Below are 17,898 nucleotides of genomic sequence, written 5' to 3' on the forward strand. Positions count from 1 at the left end.
TGAAGCCAGAACGGGCACTGAGGACATTCGGCATTCAGATCCAAAACCTGGGGTGGTGGTGGAAGGTGGCTTGAGGGGCTTCTTCTGCCTGCAGGGAGCCACGCTGAGCCACACTCAAGGGACAAGTCCCCTCCTGATACTGCTTGGTCTCCCATGGGCACCTTGGGCGGGAGGGGGCACCTCTTCTTCGAGGGGTGGTCCAAAAGGGACCCCCCACTCACCTCTCCCAATCCAGCAGTGTGCTGGCCCTCCCCCATCCCAGCCAGCATCTCAGCCCTAGCACAAATCTAACATGAGTAGAAGGGGGAGTGGCAGATTTCCCCCTCCCACAAGAATGACAGCCATTCCCAGGAAGCTTGAAGAGAGAGAATAGAATAGAATAGAATAGAATTTTGTGTTGGCCAAGTGTGATTGGACACACAAGGAATTTGTCTTGGTGCATATGCTCTCTGTGTACATAAAAGAAAAGATACGTTCATCAAGATACAACATTTACAACACAAATGATGGTCAACATAGGGGAATTTTGTGGGGGATTTTTACTGTCTCAACAAGGAGAGCAGACATTCACACAGGACACTTGCAAATAAGTCCTCCTCCCGCCCATCGTCCTGGCCAGAGCTGTGCTGTTCCCACCCCTTCCTCTTAAGAAGCCTTTTGCAGCCCACCCTCCACAGATGGGCCTGGCAATGCCCAGGGTGTTCAAGGGCTAAGGATTATGCTCCAGAGGCAGAAAAGGGTGGGTGGGCAGGGTCAGAGATTAGCCTCACACAGCTGCAATGATTGCAATTGATGGAACTTCCCAAGGTTTTCTTCACTATGCAAGCAGGCATATGCTTCCTGCTGTGCCCCAGTCTCCCCCCCCACCCGCTTCACTCAGGCCTGGCCTTTGTGTGTCCCACTACATGGGACTCGGAGTCCCAAACAAGTTGCTGCCAGGGACAAACTGCGGGTGAGCAGAGAGTCCCAACAAAGGCCCTTCTTAAGTTCTCCCTGCCAGACGTCGCCTCGGACTTGGCTGCTCCTTCAGAGTCCCGATTCCAGCTTCAGGAGGGACCTGGGGGGGGGGAGACTTAGGGGACAGCACAGCCCTGTCCCTCATAAAAGGATGTTCTGCGTGGGATTTGGCAAATGCTGTGTGGTTTTGTTCTTCCACCCTGATTCCTTTCAGCAGTGGATTGATTTTTTTAAAAAGATAAAGCAAAGCACTGGGGCAGATCCAGCCTCTCCCCTGCTGGAAGAGACAACTGGCAATCAGCACAAAGGCCCTTCTTCCTTCCTCACTGAGAGAGATGCTGCTTGGGACTCTAGAGGGTTCCTTCCATGGAGCCCCCCCCCCCCACAGGCATACAGGGGCTCCCCAAGGAAGCTTCCACCTGTCTGGACCTTCAGCTGGGATTACATGTCCCCACATTCCCAGCTAAGGCAGCCATTTGAGGGGCTGTCCCAAAGAAAAGGGGGTCAACTTATTTTAGCAGGACAACAAACAATGGATGGAAACTAAACAAGGAGAGAAGCAACTGAGAACTAGGGAGAAACTTCCTAACAGCGAGAATAATTAACCAGTGGAACTGCTTGCCAGCAGATGTGGGTACTTCAACACTGGAGGTTGTTAAGAAGAGACTGGACAGCCATTGCTCTCAAATTGTATAGGGTCTCCTGCCTGAGCTAGAACTAGAAGACATCCAAGGTCCCTTCCAGCTCTATTCAGATTGATTGATTGATTGATCGATTGATTGATTGATTGATCGATTGATTAAAGAAAGAAACCAAGGGGCTAATTCTGGCTGCACAAGACCAAGCCTTAAGAACAGATGCAAACAAAGCCAGAATTGAGAAGGCAGCAACAGACAGCATTAAATGCCGCCCATGCCAAGAAGCTGAAGAAACAGTAGATTCCCCAGTTAGCTGCTGCAAGAAGATCATATGAACTAATTACAAACAACGGTGTGTTGAAGTAGCAACAATGGTGCATTGGAAGATCTGCAAGAAATAGCATTTGCTTGCAAGCAAGAACTGGTCAGACCATAAAATAGACAAGATAATAGAAAACGAAGAAGCTAAAGTGCTCTGGGACTTTAGAATTCAAACAAACAAGCTCTATCATATAACACCCCAGACTTAACAATGTTGATAAGAAAGACAAAAAAGTTTGAATAGTAGATGTGGCAATAACTGTAGAGAGCAAAATAGAGAAAGAACTGGAGAAGATCACAAAACAGAACTGTGGCAAAAGAAAACAGAGAGAGTACCGATAGGGATAGGCAATCCCAAAACCTCTGGAGCAGCTCTTTGCATGGACCAAATCCCTTTCCCTCTATTGCAAAAGCCAGCTTGACTTGGAATAATTTATATCCTGCAACAGCACCAGCAAACATCTGCCTATCCCGGATAGGTGGAAAAAAGAATGGAAAGAATACAATATTCTTTATTTTTTATTGGCCAAGCGTGATTGGACACACAAGGAATCTCTGGTGCAGAAGCTCTCGGTATACATTCCAGCAACAAAATGATAAATCATAAGACTGAACCCACAAAGCGATAGCCATAAATAAATACCAATAGGTTGATTTACGATCACAATTGAGCCCAAAATTTCTATTGTTAAGCGAGACAGTTTTTAAGTGAGTTTTGCCCCATTTTATGATATTTCCTGCTGCAGTTGTTAAGTGAATCATTGCAGTTGATAAGTTAGTAACACGGTTGTTAAGTGAATCTGGCTTCCCCATTGACTTTGCTCATCAGAAGATTGCAAAAAGGGATTCCGTGACTCTGGGACACTTCAACGGTCATAAATATGAACCAGTTGCCACGCATCTGAATTTTGATCACGTGACCATGGGGATGCTGCAGTGGTCATAAGTATGAAAATCCATCATAAATCATTTTTTGCGCGCCATTGTAACTTTGAATGGTCATTAAACGACCTGTTGTAAATTGAGGATTACCCATAATACAGTCCTACTATACGGTAAGATATCCTTAGGCATAGAGAGCGCTGCGGGAATTCAGTGCTTAGCAGAGTGATGATGGCACTGGGGGGTGGAGGGCTGTCTTTGTAGTCAATGCCCTGGAGCAGCGTCCTGAGGCTGAAGTGCTTCTATGTCCAGGATCGGAGGGTCTGCAGATCTGAGTGGCCTGGATGCCAAATGCAGCCTAAAGATTTCTCTTGCCTGTACAGCCAACCATCATCATCATCATTATCACCATCATGGTAGCCCTCGACAATTGAACCCATAGCGAGACAGTTCTTAAGTGAGGATTGCCCCATTTTGTGACCTTTCTTGCTACAGTTCCTAAGTGAATCTGACTTTACTCTGCTTGTCAGAGGTTTGCAAAAAGTGATCATGTGACCCCAGGACATTGCAGCCGTCATAAATATAAGTCAGTTGCCAAGAATTTTGATCATGTGGCCCCAGGGACGCTGCAACGGTTGTCAGGGTGAAAAGCAGTCACTTTTTCCATTGCTCTTGTAAGTTTGAACGGTCACAGGTCAAGGACTACCTGAAGGGCAGGAAGAACAAGTAAAAGAGACAATGATTGCTTGGGGGAAGAATTTTAATTATGGGATAGATTTAGAGGCATGGCAGAAATTATGGATGTATAATTATAAAATGGCAATGACTACAGCATATAAAGAGAATCTGTATAAGATGTTTTACAGGTGGCATCTACCCCTGACAAGAATTGCTAGAATGTCCAAGGACAAATCCGAAAAATGTTGGAAGTATCACCAGATACCTGGATCATATTACCATATGTGGTGGACATGTGTTGAAGCGAAAAGATATTGGACTAAAATACACACATGGTTGGAGAAAATGACTAAAAACATATAGACTTTAAGCCAGAAGTTTTTTTTGTTGGAAATTATACGTGAAATGTATAGTAGAGATTTAAAATATTTGATTGTGAATATTATTACAGCAGCTAGGATTGTGTTTGCTAAAAATTGGAAAAATGAGGAATTACCTTTGCAAGACGAAATTATTAGGAAGATGATGGAATGTGCAGAGATGAGTAAATTGGCATTTGAAATTAGAGAACAAGAAGATAAACAACATTACAAAATATGGGACTTATTTTGTCACTGGTTAGTAGGAAAGATATGCTAGAAAAGAGTTGGAAAAGGTTAAGGTCAAGAGAAGTAATCTGAATTAAGCTTATTTAGGAGAATGGAATGAATAATGTTACTAGATAAAATACCATTGTTTAATTAAAAATTAATTGAGTAAGAGACCTGGACAATGTAAGATAGGTGAATGAAAGAAATGTTTATTTTGACATTGCACAAGAAGATATGTTAACACCCCACCAACACATTGTAATTGAATTGATGAGATTTTTATGTTTGTTGTTAAAAAAAAAAAAAAATTTAAAAAAAAAAGGACTACCTGAAGGGCACTGCACCTATTTGCTGCCTGACTCTGGGAGGTGAGCCCTCGGAGGGCAGCTTGCCTTGGCTGGGCCCCCACTGGAAATGGAGAGACGGTCCGGTCAGCTTCCTCAGCAGAGCTCCCCACTAAACCCCTTTGGGTGGGGGATCTAGAACATCTCAGGGCTCACCGGCACCAGCAGCCCGGAGAATTGGGGGACGGACATCCAGTTGGCTGAACAGCCAGGCGATGGCCGAAGGGATGGGAAAGCCAGGGCTAATTTTGGGACCATGCAGGCAGCCCTATAAGGCGTGTGAGAAGAGGGAGACCCCTGCAGAGGGGATCCCGTCTCTTTCGCTCGGCTCCGGCCTCTCGGCTGCTTCTATAAATAAGCAGCTTTGCAAGCATGAGGGAAGCAGAGGAAAGGGAAGACAGGCTCGAGAGGAAGTATCTGGTCACTACTGGGGAGTAAGAAGATGGCGAGCGCTTACCCCAGCCGCCCTCCAGCCACAGGCATGTCGCTAACTGCCTACAAAGGACACCTGATGAAGAAGAGACACATAAGGCGGCAGCTCTAAAGTTATACACTCCCATCTCCCAGGAATCCAGCCGGGGTCTGCAGCCCACAGCTGGCATCACAGAGCAGGCTGCTTCCCCGGGGCAGGGAAGAAGCACAGCTGACGGTCAGCCTGAGCAGTGTCGGTGGCTCCGTGGAAGAGAAGGAGCTATCAACTGGCTCCGACTGTGGCCTTTCTCCACAGGGACCCAGGCCACAGAGAACTTCCTTCTCCAAAGCTCCGTGGAAATCCCACACTAGGACCCAGGTGGGCCGGATGGAAGGGAGGGGAGGGAGCGGCTGAGACCAGGGCAGAGGGTGCTCCGGAGGAGGGGGCAATGGGAACAGAGTCCCTGGCCACCCGGACCCCCTGCCTCCCCCACATTCCAGCAGTCCCAACCTTTGGCCCAGGAATGGGGGAGGGGGGAGAGAGCTAAAGGTGGGGCCTTCCGTGCTCATCCGGCTCATTCCTCCACCTGGCCAAGAGATTCCAGAGCTCTCCAGCTGATCACCTGAACTCCACCGGGAAGTGGCTCAACCTTTGGGCTGCTCAACCTTTGGGCTGCTGCCTTTCAGCCAATCAGATGCAGAGGCTGCCCTGGAAGAGCCAAAGAAAGGACTCCGGGCAGGAGCCGGGTGCTGTTTTGGGTGCTGCTGTAGCAGCCCACCTGACCATGCTCCCAAAGCCCCCCAAAGGCAGCCCAGGGCAGCCCCTTGTGAGGATGCAGCCCTGACATCCCTGGCCTGATCCAGAGAACGGAGCGAGGGGAGCCCCCTTCAAGGCTCCAGGATTGGCCAGACCGCGTGTGTGTGTGCGTGTGTGTGCCTCCCCAGGAGCTGGGATGGGCTGAGGAAGGCAAAGAGGGAGGAAGTTTGGAGCCTTTGCTAGAGAGGCAGCTGCATGCATTGGAACAGGCCACGTGTGTCCAAGATGCTACACCAGAAAATCTGGTGTCTGTCTGTCTGTCTGTCTGTGTGGGCTGCTCCCATTGTTTTTGGTTTCTGTGCACTGGAGTCTGGAACCCCCCTCCCCCGCACTTTGTCCTATTCCAAAAACAACAGTCTCGATCAATCAGATGCTCTTCCTGGAGTGCAAAACACATGTGATGCAAGATCCAGCCACAGGCAGCAGATCAAGTGGCAGAATGAGCCCACCGGGCAGAAACTGGGTGGCCGTTCTGAGAACTTAGGCTCTGGGGCTGACAGGGTGTCTCTGCAGAGCTGGGGGTCCGGCCAGTGGGCAGATGCTCCTTGTAAATAAGAGCCCACCTTGTGGAAGGCACCGAAGCTCCCACTGACCCCCGCTTGGGGGGAATGAAGGAAGAGATGTATCCTCATGGCTTCTCCTCAGAGAAGCCACAAACACAGTCCTGGAGGGCAAGAATATTCATGCCGATTGCTTGATTTGGGCTTAGCATGTTCCTGGATCCAACGGATTGTGTCTTGGGATCATGATCATGACCCCAGTCAACTGTGGTTTACCCAATGAGTCAATCACAGTTGAACAATCCACAACACCACACAATGCACGAAGCAAGCCAAATGGGAGTGGTCTCTGTTTTGCCCACCAAACTCTCATCATGGCGGGAATGATTTCAACATGTCAAGGGTGCAGGGGCACCCAGGCAGGAAGGCCGTCCGTCCTGGCTGCCCAGCTACAGGAAGCAGGCACAGCCTCTCTTGGGCTGCAAGGCACCAAAGGCAGCCTGCCTGCTGTGCAAGAGGGGCAACAGAAACACCCCTGACATCTTCTGAGGAAGAAAAGAGGCAAGCGATGGATGGCAGAGTGCCAGATGGTGGGCCCTCAGGGCGGAGGGGGAAGAGCTGAGGGTCTTTGGAGACACTAAGGCTCTTTCTGCCACGGCCAGACGGAAGCCTTTCAACCTCCAGTGGCAACTGCTGCCATCCAGGAAGAGAGAAAACTGACGAGGCAAAGACAGAACCGCAGCAGAAGCAGTGGTGAAATCTGAAATGGTTGACTTACCCAAATGCAAGGCGCCTGCGCACACGCGCAGTGCACGCCAAAAGGAGGCACGGGGTAAGTAGAACAGCGCATGAGGGGGCAGGGATTTGATCAGCTGTGCACACCATCTTTTTTTTTTTTACTTTTAAAAACTTTTTTTTTACAACCTATTCGGTCAAAGAGGTTGTACAAAAAATGCTTTTAAAAGTAAAAAAAAAAAGGCTCTGAGGATCAGGCAGCTCAGCTGTTGGGTGGGCATGGCAGGGAGGGGGGGCAGGGATTTTTGCTACTGGTTCTCTGAATCACCTGCCGTCATTGCTACCGTATCGGCCGACCTGGTCCAAACTGGGAGCAGAAGGTAAGATGCGTCAACACAGAAAGGCCCAACCCAGAGAAAGGCAAAATGCGAGAGGGCAGCTTGACATCTAAGGCCTGAAGGAGTTGAAATGGACAAGAACTGGACACTTTCAGGCAGAAGAGCATCCTGGTCAGCACACCAAAAGGTATCGCTTTCGTAGGCAGGAAGGGTAAGCAGGGGGTTGGACTAGAAGACCTCCAAGCCCCTTCCAGCTCTATTCTGATTGATTGATTGATTGATTGATTGATTGAACAAGGCTGCACTTGGGACAATGCAGTCTACGACTGAATAACATCAACTATTTATTTATTTATTTATTTATTTATTTTATTTTTTTATTTTATTAGATTTTTATACCGCCCTTCTCCCGAAGGACTCAGGGCGGTGTACAGCCGAAATAAAATACAGAGTATATACAATTAAAAGAAATTAAAAGAAGCTATTAATAAATGGCCGATAATTAGAAAATTTAAAAATTTACAAATATTTAAAATCTCTAAAACCCCAAATTAAAATCAACTATTTATGCCAGTCCTAGACTTCACGGACTGCCCTTTACCACGAGGGTGGTGGGGAAGCTTGGCCCTTTTATGACTTGTGGGCATGGCCGGCTCAGGAATTCTGGGAGTTGTAGTTCACAAGTCATAAAAGGGCCAAGCTTCCCCACTCCTGCTTTACCATGACAACTGCCCAAGTCTGGTGTTCCAACTGCTGGAAGGAGAGTAGTTTTGTGGTTTTCATGGTCAAAGTCAAATTCATATTATAAATAAATAAATGCAATCCACAAGTTGGAAATATTGAGGAGGAAAGTGTAGTTGGACTTCAAGATTAAGGAAGCCAACATCAAGTAGGAGAACAATTTACTGGTTTTGCTCAATCCAGGGATACCTTTATTGTGGACACAGCCTTCCAACCAGGGGTGAAAGGCTCCCGGTTCAGACCGGATCACCCGATCCGGTAGCGATGTGGTTCAGAGAACCGGTAGCAAAAATCCCTGCCCCCCCTCCCCCCCGCATGCCCAGCTGAGCCACGCGATCATCAGAGGTTTTTTTTACTTTTAAAAGCATTTTTTCTTCAGGCGAAAAAATGCTTTTTAAAATAAAAAAAAAAGCCTCTGATGATCGCGTGGCTCAGCTGGGATTGTCAGAACCCTTTAAAAGCTTTTTTCCCTCTGGCGATCCCAGCTGAGTTGCCTGATCATCACAGCCTTTTAAAGGCATTTTTTACAACCTCTTCAGCTGAAGAGGTTGTAGAAAAATGCTTTTAAAAGTAAAAACAAAAAGTTGGCCACGCCCACCCTGTCACATTACCCCCACCACCACCAAGCCGGTAGTAACAAATTTTACATTTCACCCCTGGTGTCCAACCATCTCAGAGTAGCCCATGCAGGATGGATGGCCAAAGGAAGCCATTACCAAATTGGAAGGCTACAGGACCTGGGGGACAATGGAAGTATGAAAAAGCACAGAAGAAGAATCTTTAAAAGTTCTAATCAAGAGAAGGACGATGGCAGACAGTCTATATAGGAAAGACAAGAGACCCTGCCAATTGGATAAAATATGGTGCACGTGTCCCTATAGGGAAACGGAAAGCTGGATGTCCAAGCTGGTTTTGGAAAAGGCCAAGAAAGACAAGCCTCTGAATGTGCCCATGCCAGGCAATTGGGAATGCAGCACATGGCTCCTGGTCCTGGTGCAAAACCTCCGCGGAGGCCAAAGAGCCACAGGCTGAACAGGCTAAGCAGCCTCACTCCAGGCTGGGAAAGCAACAGAAAGAGGATTCGGACAGTCTCCCCACTGATTCAATTTGTAGGCAGAATAGGTCTGTGGAGGGAGGATGGAAGAACGGGGACCAAGGCTTTAAAAATTCAGGAGCAAACATCCAATATTGTGACTTGCACTATGCATATTATGGCACTGCTACGATAACTAAACCCTGCTGTCACTCGGGGGGAAGCCCATAACTTTTATAAGTAAAAACACAGGCATTGGATCTTCAGGCTCTTGTAACGAAAGTGAAGGAGCGCAATGAAAAATGGGACTAAAATTAAAGAAGACCGAATTACAGATAGTCCTCCACTTACGACCACAATTCAGCCCAACATTTCTGTTGTTAAGTGAGTTATGTCCCATTTTACGATGTTTCTTGCTGTAGTTGTGAAGCGAATCACTGCAGTTGTTAAATTAGTAACACGGATGTTTAGTGAACCTGGCTTCCCCATCGACTTTGCTCATCAGAAGGTCACAAAAGGAAGTCATATGATCCCGGGATGCTGCGACTGTCACAAATATGAACCAGTTGCCAAGCATCAGAATGTGGGTCACATGACCATCGTCATAAGTGTGAAAAATTTGCATACCGAGCAAATAGATCAACAGATGATGCTGTTAATATGGCTCTGCACTACATCCTACAACATCTTGAGTCTCCAAAGACCTATGCAAGGGTCCTTTTTGTAGACTTTAGTTCAGCATTCAATACCATCATTCCAGACATTCTCCTAACTAAGCTAAACCAGCTACAGGTACCGGAACAGACTTGTCAGTGGATCACAAGCTTCCTAACAAACAGGAAGCAGCAGGTGAAGCTAAGCAAGATCACATCAAATACCTGTACAATTAGCACAGGGGCCCCCCAAGGCTGTGTGCTCTCCCCACTTCTCTTCTCTCTGTATACCAATGACTGCATCTCCAATGATCCATTTGTTAAGCTACTGAAGTTCGCAGATGACACAACAGTGATTGGTCTCATTCGAGACAATGACGAATCCGCATATAGACGAGAGGTCGAACGACTAGCCTTGTGGTGCAACCAAAACAATCTGGAACTGAACACACTCAAAACCGTAGAAATGGTGGTAGACTTTAGGAAAAACCCTTCCATACTTCCACCTCTCACAATACTTGACAACACAGTATCAACAGTAGAAACCTTCAAATTTCTGGGTTCTATCATATCGCAAGATCTCAAATGGACAGCTAACATCAAAACATCATTAAAAAGGACAACAAAGAATGTTCTTTCTGCCAACTCAGTAAGCTCAAACTGCCCAAGGAGCTGCTGATCCAATTCTACAGAGGAATTATTGAGTCTGTCATTTGCACCTCTATAACTGTCTGGTTCGGTTCTGCAACCCAACAAGAAAAACACAGACTTCAGAGGATAATTAGAACTGCAGAAAAAATAATTGCTACCAACCTGCCTTCCATTGAGGACCTGTATACTGCACGAATCAAGAAGAGGGCCGTGAAAATATTTGCAGATCCCTCGCATCCTGGACATAAACTGTTTCAACTCCTACCCTCAAAACGATGCTATAGAGCACTGCACACCAGAACAACTAGACACAAGAACAGTTTTTCCCGAAGGCCATCACTCTGCTAAACAAATAATTCCCTCAACACTGTCAGACTATTTACTGAATCTGCACTACTATTAATCGTTTCATAGTTCCCATCACCAATCTCTTTCCACTTATGACTGTATGACTATAACTTGTTGCTGGCAATCCTTATGATTTATATTGATATATTGATCATCAATTGTGTTGTAAATGTTGTACCTTGATGAACGTATCTTTTCTTTTATGTACACTGAGAGCATATGCACCAAGACAAATTCCTTGTGTGTCCAATCACACTTGGCCAATAAAATTCTATTCTATTCTATTCTATTCTATTCTATTCTATTCTATTCTATTCTATTCTATTCTAAAAATGGTCTTTAGTCACTTTTTTAAATGCTGTCGTAACTTTGAACAATCATTAAATGAACATTGTAAATTGAGGATTACCTGTACAGGAAGTCCTCAAGTTGCAACGGTAACTGGGATTGGAATGTTCATCGCTAAACAATGCGGTCACAAAAACGCGAGTTCACGTGGCCACGCAGCCAGCCCCCACCACGACCACGACCGACTTTCACCATTTTCTTCCCGCTGCTGGCGAGGCCCACCCAGCCTGCCCCACAAGAGGCAGCTGATGGCTGAGCCAGGCCTTCTTCCTCCATAGTGCCGCTCTCCAAATAGCACATGCCATTCTTGCGACACTCTGGAAGGCTTCCGTGGCCTCCAAAACCACAAAGCTCATGCCGTTCTCGTGAGGCCTGGCAAAGCCTCGTGAGAAGGCTGCACCCACCATTCCCCAGGTCCCAGGGGCCGTTCTCCAGATGCTCTGGAAAGTTTCTGGAAAGCTCCCGAGGCCTTCAAAGCATTGCGAGAAGGACAGCATGCGTGACTGGGAGAATGGCGGACCTGGCTTTCTCTTGCCAAGCAATGGACGCTGTCTGGGGAATGGTGGTGGTGGGGGCTCAGAGAGAAGGAATGGCAGGCAGCTTTTTAGGTTCTAGTGTGGACAAAAAGATTTGCAATTGAGACACACATCGGAGACCAGCGTGGAGAGGATACCATGAAAGCTCTGGAAAAGATATTTAAATATCATGATGTGTATTTGTAGTTATAAAGGTTAGAACGGTGCAGGGCAATGTTTCTTGGCTGTGGCAACTTTAAGATGGGTGGACTTCAACTCCCAGAATTCAAAGCTGGCTGGGGAATTCTGGGAGATGAAGTCCATCCATCTCAATGTTGCCAAAGCCGAGAAGCACTGGTGCAGGCAATGTGTCGGGGCTGCCTCCGATCAGTCCCTAGGAAAGAAAACCTTTCTCCATAGATTCAGAGAAAAGGTACTTTTCTAGCACCTTCTAGTTTCCTAGGAAGGAACTGATTGCAGCAAAAGTCAGGCATCGTCCTAAGCAAAACATACTCTAAGAGACAAAGTGAAACTAACCCTAGAGCCCTCTCCCTCCCCAGCAGCCAAGCAATCAGAATTCAATCATCGCCCAGGAAGATATTTTGGGAATGTTTCTGGTCCAGGTGCTCCTTCTTCATGCATGCTGATCCCAGGACAGTTGGCCTTGAAGAGGTTAAGCAACCCAAGCTGGCCTCTCTGAGTCCAGGCCTCCCCATCACTTCTCAGAAATTCTACTTTCACCTCCTGCACACTTCCTCTCCCAAATACCTACCCATTGCTTCCCTACGGGCACAGTGTTTCCGTGGTAGCTGGCAGCAAAGCTTGAAAGAAAGCAAAGATGCAGGCTGACACCATGGTTTTCTGTGGCACTCTGTGGCTGTGAAGAAGTAGTAGGATGAAAAACCACAGATGCTCCTGAATTTTGGAATTGGAATGTTTGAATAATCAGGAAAACAAACATGTGGGTCATGAAACAAATCAGTTCAGTTCTCACTTGAAGCACAAATGACCAAATTATGGGTCCATAATGCCAGGAAAGGTAGAAGGGAAGAGAAGAAGGGGAAGGGGACGGGACTTGGTTCCAGCAGCAACGGGTTGGGCACTGCAGAAGATCGCCTTATGCGGTCATTGGGGCTTTACCTTGACTTATCTGATCAATCATTCCAGGATTAAGTGGGAAGATATAGAATTTTTTTAGAATAGAATTTTTTATATTTTATATTTATATATAAATTATATTTATAAATTCTTTATATTTCCTGACTGCAAAAGCTGATAGGCAGTGGGAGAGTTTTTGAAAAACAGAGGGACAGCCGTTTGTCCTGGATGGCCTGAGAATTCCTGTCCTGGGTGAGCGGGGTTGGACCACTTCCAACCCTGTGATTCTGCATTCAGGATCCTCTCCAGCCCCGCCTAGAGAGGGGGATCCTCAGCCCTCCAGAAGATGCACTTCTGAAGGACCACAAGGACACTCGGAGGTGCCATGATATTGCTGGACATAGCATTTGGTCAGTGGACAGAGCATCACTCTCCAAGAAGAGGACAAAAATGGGCCATGGAAACAGCTGGAGCTGGAGAACCAAGCAAGCCAACTGGCTGCAGGACACACAGCCAGACTGAAGTCTTCCAGTGCCAAGACACAGCCATGGGCAAAGCCCTTGCTGACCACAGAGAACCTGCCCAGCTGCTGCCCAGGAGCTAAAAGTCCCTGCTTGGAGAATTAGGAGCAGAAGTAAGAGGGGTGGGGGGGGGAATGGAAGATGCCTGGAAGGAAGAACCCCACTCCCTGTGGACTCTACTTGCAAATGCAGCCCAGAAGTGGGGGAGGGGCTGAGAAGGCAGTAGGATCCCTGGCCTGGTCTGCCCCACGGAGAACTGTAGAAAAGCACCAGATCTGATCCACAGGAGACACCCAGGCTGCTGGCCAAAGCAACCCTCTGCTTCCTCCCATCCGGAGGGGGGTGTCAATTAGTGGTCTGAGCATTGGCTGATGGTCCCAAATCCCTCTAGACTCAGATGGCCCTTCTCTACCCAGCTTCGGGCAACTAGAGATTCTCCTTTATTTATTAATTAATTAATTAATTAATTAAATTTTTATACTGCCCTTCTCCCGAAGGACTCAGGGTGGTGTACAGCTAGAGATAAGACACAGAATATATACAATTAAAACCAACAATTAAAACGTAACAAATTGCAAAAGGCTGATAATTTAAGAATTTGAATTTAAAATTTTAAAAATATCAATAAAACCCCAAATTAAAATCAAAACTATTATGCCAGTCCCGCTTGAATAAATAAGTGTGTTTTTAGCTCACGACGGAAGGTCCGAAGATCAGGCACTTGACGTAGGCCAGGGGGAAGTTCATTCCAGAGCGTCGATGCTCCCACAGAGAAGGCCCTACTCCTGGGGGCCGCCAGCCAACTCTGTTTGGCGGACGGCACCCTGAGGAGACCCTCTCTGTGAGAGCGTACGGGTCGGTGGGAGGCATAGGGTAACAGCAGGCGGTCTCGTAAGTACCCGGGTCCTAAGCCATGGAGCGCTTTAAAGGTGGTAACCAAAATCTTGAAGCGCACCCGAAAGACCACAGGAAGCCAGTGCAGACTACGGAGCAGTGATGTTACGTGGGAGCCACGAACGGCTCCCGTTACTACTTGCGCAGCCGCATTCTGGACTAATTGCAGCCTCCGGGTGCACCTCAAGGGCAGCCCCATGTAGAGAGCATTGCAGTAATCCAACCGAGACATAACCAGAGCGTGGGTGACTATGCATAAGGCATCCCGGTCAAGGAAAGGACGCAACTGGCGGACCAAGCGAACTTGGTAAAAAGCCCTCCTGGAGACGGCCGCCAGATGCTCATCAATTGTATTGTCTGTTTTTACTTTTGGCTGTACACCGCCCTGAGTCCTTCCGGAGAAGGGCGGTATAAAAATCGAATAAATAATAATAATAATAATAATAATAATAATAATAATAATAATAATAATAATAATAATAATAATCGACAGCCGTCCATCCAGGAGGACGCCCAAGTTGCAAACCACCTCCTTTGGGGCCACTAACTCGCCCCCAACAGTCAGCCGCGGATGCAACTGACTGTACCGGGATGCCGGCATCCACAGCCACTCCGTCTTGGAGGGATTGAGCTTGAGTCTGTTTCTCCCCATCCAGACCCGTACAGCTTCCAGGCACCGGGACAGCACTTCGACCGCTTCGTTGGGGTGGTCCGGGGTGGAAAAGTACAGCTGGGTATCATCAGCGTACAGGTGATAACTCACCCCGAAACCACTAATGACCTCATTTAATGACCAATTGAAACGAATGGGAAAAAAAATGGGTGACCTGCCGGCTGGGAAAATCACTATACTGTATTGAAAGCCAAGGGGGTTGTGTTGAGCAGGGAAAGGAGGACATGACTGCAAAATGTGCACAAATGGGGGGAAACAGAAGTTGGGGATTTTGCGTTCCATGTTACAAAGCACCAAAGACGGAAGCAAAGAAACCCCAGCAGAGTCTGCTGCTGCCAGGGAAGGGCTGGGCTGAAGGGAAGCCTTGGCCCCCTGCTGGATGCTTTGCTCACTACAGAGGAGACCCCAGCCTGGCAGGGGTGGGTCCAGCTTCTCCACTGGGATCCCCAGCAGCTTCCCACACAACTTGCTTGCTGGAGCATTTGCTGTGCAGGAGACACACCTAGCTGTCTCCCAGGGAAGCCTCAGAAGACGCAGCACAAGACAGAGCCCAAGGGAGGAGGAGGAGGAGGAGGAGGAACAACTCCCCTCTTAGCCCAGGATCCTGGGAAGGCTGCTGGTGAAGAAATGATGACATGCTCACAATAACAGTTCCTCACCTGTGAGAGTACAAGAGCACCCACAAAGAGAGGCAAAGTTACGGTTGTGTTAAAACCAAGGAAGGAAATGGTAAAAGGGCAGGCCCGAACAACTAACAAATGAAAATTAAAGATAAGATTAATGAATAATGATTAATGATGGATAAGAGACTGTACATTTAAACATGTTGATGAAAAATAAAAATAAAAAACTTTTTCTATTAAAAAAAAAAAAAAGAGGGGCAGGGCAGCTTGGGGAAGGAGGACTGCTGCTCCCAGAGTACCTGAGCCCCCGAAGGGTGCCTGGTGCTGCCCATTCCTAGGCCCGCCTTTCCTAGCCAGGTGCCACTTAACCCTGGCCGACCCAGATCAGCTCTTCCATTTGCCAGGCCTCCCCATATTTTCACCTCTTCCTGCAGCTAATCCAGCTCTAATTTTTTTTTTAAAAAAAATAATTTTTATTAAACTTTTTTAACTTTTAAAAACAAAATAAAGAAAAATACAACAAAAAACAAAAACACATTAAAACACATAACAGACATAACATTACATATTTTACAGCTTGCCGTATTGGCAATGATATATATTCTCTGCTCTTATTTACTCGTTCCTCTACATGCTTATATTTACATTGGTTTCTGTTTACCAATCCGTCCTTATCCGGTTAACACAATTCAATGGTTTACACTTCCTAATTTTAACTTAATTAGGTTAACATTCCAATTTATAATTTTGATTTCTTTTTTCTAACCAATCATATAATTTATTCCACACTTTGTAATATTCTGACTCTTCCCTTTCCTTAATTTCTAGCATCATCTTGTCCATTTCTGCACACTGTAAGATTTTTCGAAATCCAGCTCTAATTTTTTTTAAATTTCTTTTTGTCACAACAGTATACACAAACAATTGTCGTAGACAAAACAACATATCTTGAAGAAAATATATACATATATAAGTAAAAAAATATGCATCAACTATATTAATTTGATATAATGAAGGGAACAATAGGACAGTAACAGTAGGCACTATTGTGCTCTTATGCACGCCCCTTATTTATTTACTTATTTATTTATTTTGCTAAATCTCAGCCTCCTTCTAGATTGACGCAGTCAAAGAGGGGGACAGGTTATTTTTAGCTATGGTATGTAAAAGAGGCAGCGTAAGGGCGCCATCCACACAGCTGCCCCCCCCCAGTTCCTCTGATGGGTCCCTTGATGGCTGAGTCCCCACTACCTCAGAGGCTCCCTGGTGGGCAGTGAACTCCCACGAGACCCCAATCAGTCCTCTCCCCCATGGGCTCATCATCCTGAATGCCAAGCCACCTTGCAGAGAAAAGCCAGCAGGAATCTCTGCCTCGAAGGCTTCAGAGATCCTGCCGGCATCCATCCCATGCCAAGTTCCTGGTCCTTCCTTATCTGCAAGATGATTTCTGCTAGGAAATCCCTACCTAAAGCCCGAAAATGTTTCAGTCATGACATAAGCCTAAGACTGAAAATCAGGCTTGTCAGATGTTACATCTTTTTTGTCTTGCTCTACAGAGTGGAGAGTTGGTCTCTGACAGAAAACCACTTGAAGAGACTAGAAGCATTTGAAATGTAAATTTACAGGCGGCTGTTATGTATAAGCTGGGTTGACAAAATCAGAAATGAGGTGATGATAAGCCGCCTGGGAAAGCAAAGGGAAATCATCAAAACCATCAAAAAGCGTAAATTGGAATATTTTGGACATGTGATGTGATACCTGGAGAAATACGGCATACTTCACTCAATCCTCCAGGGAAAGATTGAAAGCAAATGAGGTCTAGGCAGAAGAAGAACATCATGGCTTCAAAATCTGAGCGACTGTTTGAACAAAATTCAGCAGCACTTTTTGTGGGGCTGTTGATAAAAATAGGATCGCCAACGTGATCGCCAACGTCCAATGACAGATATGGCACAAGAAGTAGAAAAAGACCCGGCTCCAATCGGGCCCTGCTCAGCTGCCTGGCCCAGGCCTTGGATAGGCTCTCGGATGCAAGAGATGAATGAAGAGGCATTCATGTTAAGCTCATGGCAACCACACCGCTTTCTGTGATGTGTCTGTAGTTCTAGGGTTTCTGCAGACATAAGAAAACAGTGTTGCTCAACCTTGGCCACTTTAAGATGTGTACGCTTCAACTCCCAGAATTCCTGAGAATTCCTGGCTAAGGAATTCTGTGAGTTGAAGTCGATGCATCTTAAAGTGGCCAAGGTTGAGCAACACTGACATATCATAGAGACAAGACCCATCAACAAGGCGTAAGAAATGCTGAGCACAGTAAATTAAAACGAGAGACAGAAACGTTGCAAAACTAGCTTTCTCCACTTTCAGAGCCGCCTTGGTTCTGCCTCAGAGGCAGCTGACGGTGGGCGCTCCCTTCGCTGGTGACTCTGGGCTTCCAGGTGACCTTCCGGTGCTGGTCGTCAGCTTTAGAATAGAATAGAATAGAATAGAATTTTTTATTGGCCAAGTGTGATTGGACACACAAGGAATTTGTCTTGGTGCATATGCTCTCAGTGTACATAAAAGAAAAGATACCTTCATCAAGGTACA

The 17,898-nt window shown here is 46.6% G+C and overlaps 1 protein-coding gene across 6 annotated transcripts in view; it reads right to left on the bottom strand.

Annotated features, from left to right (window-relative positions):
• Positions 1–17,898, bottom strand: part of PLEC (plectin) — a 100,592-nt gene that overhangs the window by 64,374 nt on the left and 18,320 nt on the right. The gene's annotated exons all lie outside the window — the stretch shown is intronic.

The sequence above is a fragment of the Ahaetulla prasina genome, chromosome 3, assembly GCF_028640845.1.
Source record: "Ahaetulla prasina isolate Xishuangbanna chromosome 3, ASM2864084v1, whole genome shotgun sequence".
NCBI lineage: Eukaryota > Metazoa > Chordata > Lepidosauria > Squamata > Colubridae > Ahaetulla > Ahaetulla prasina.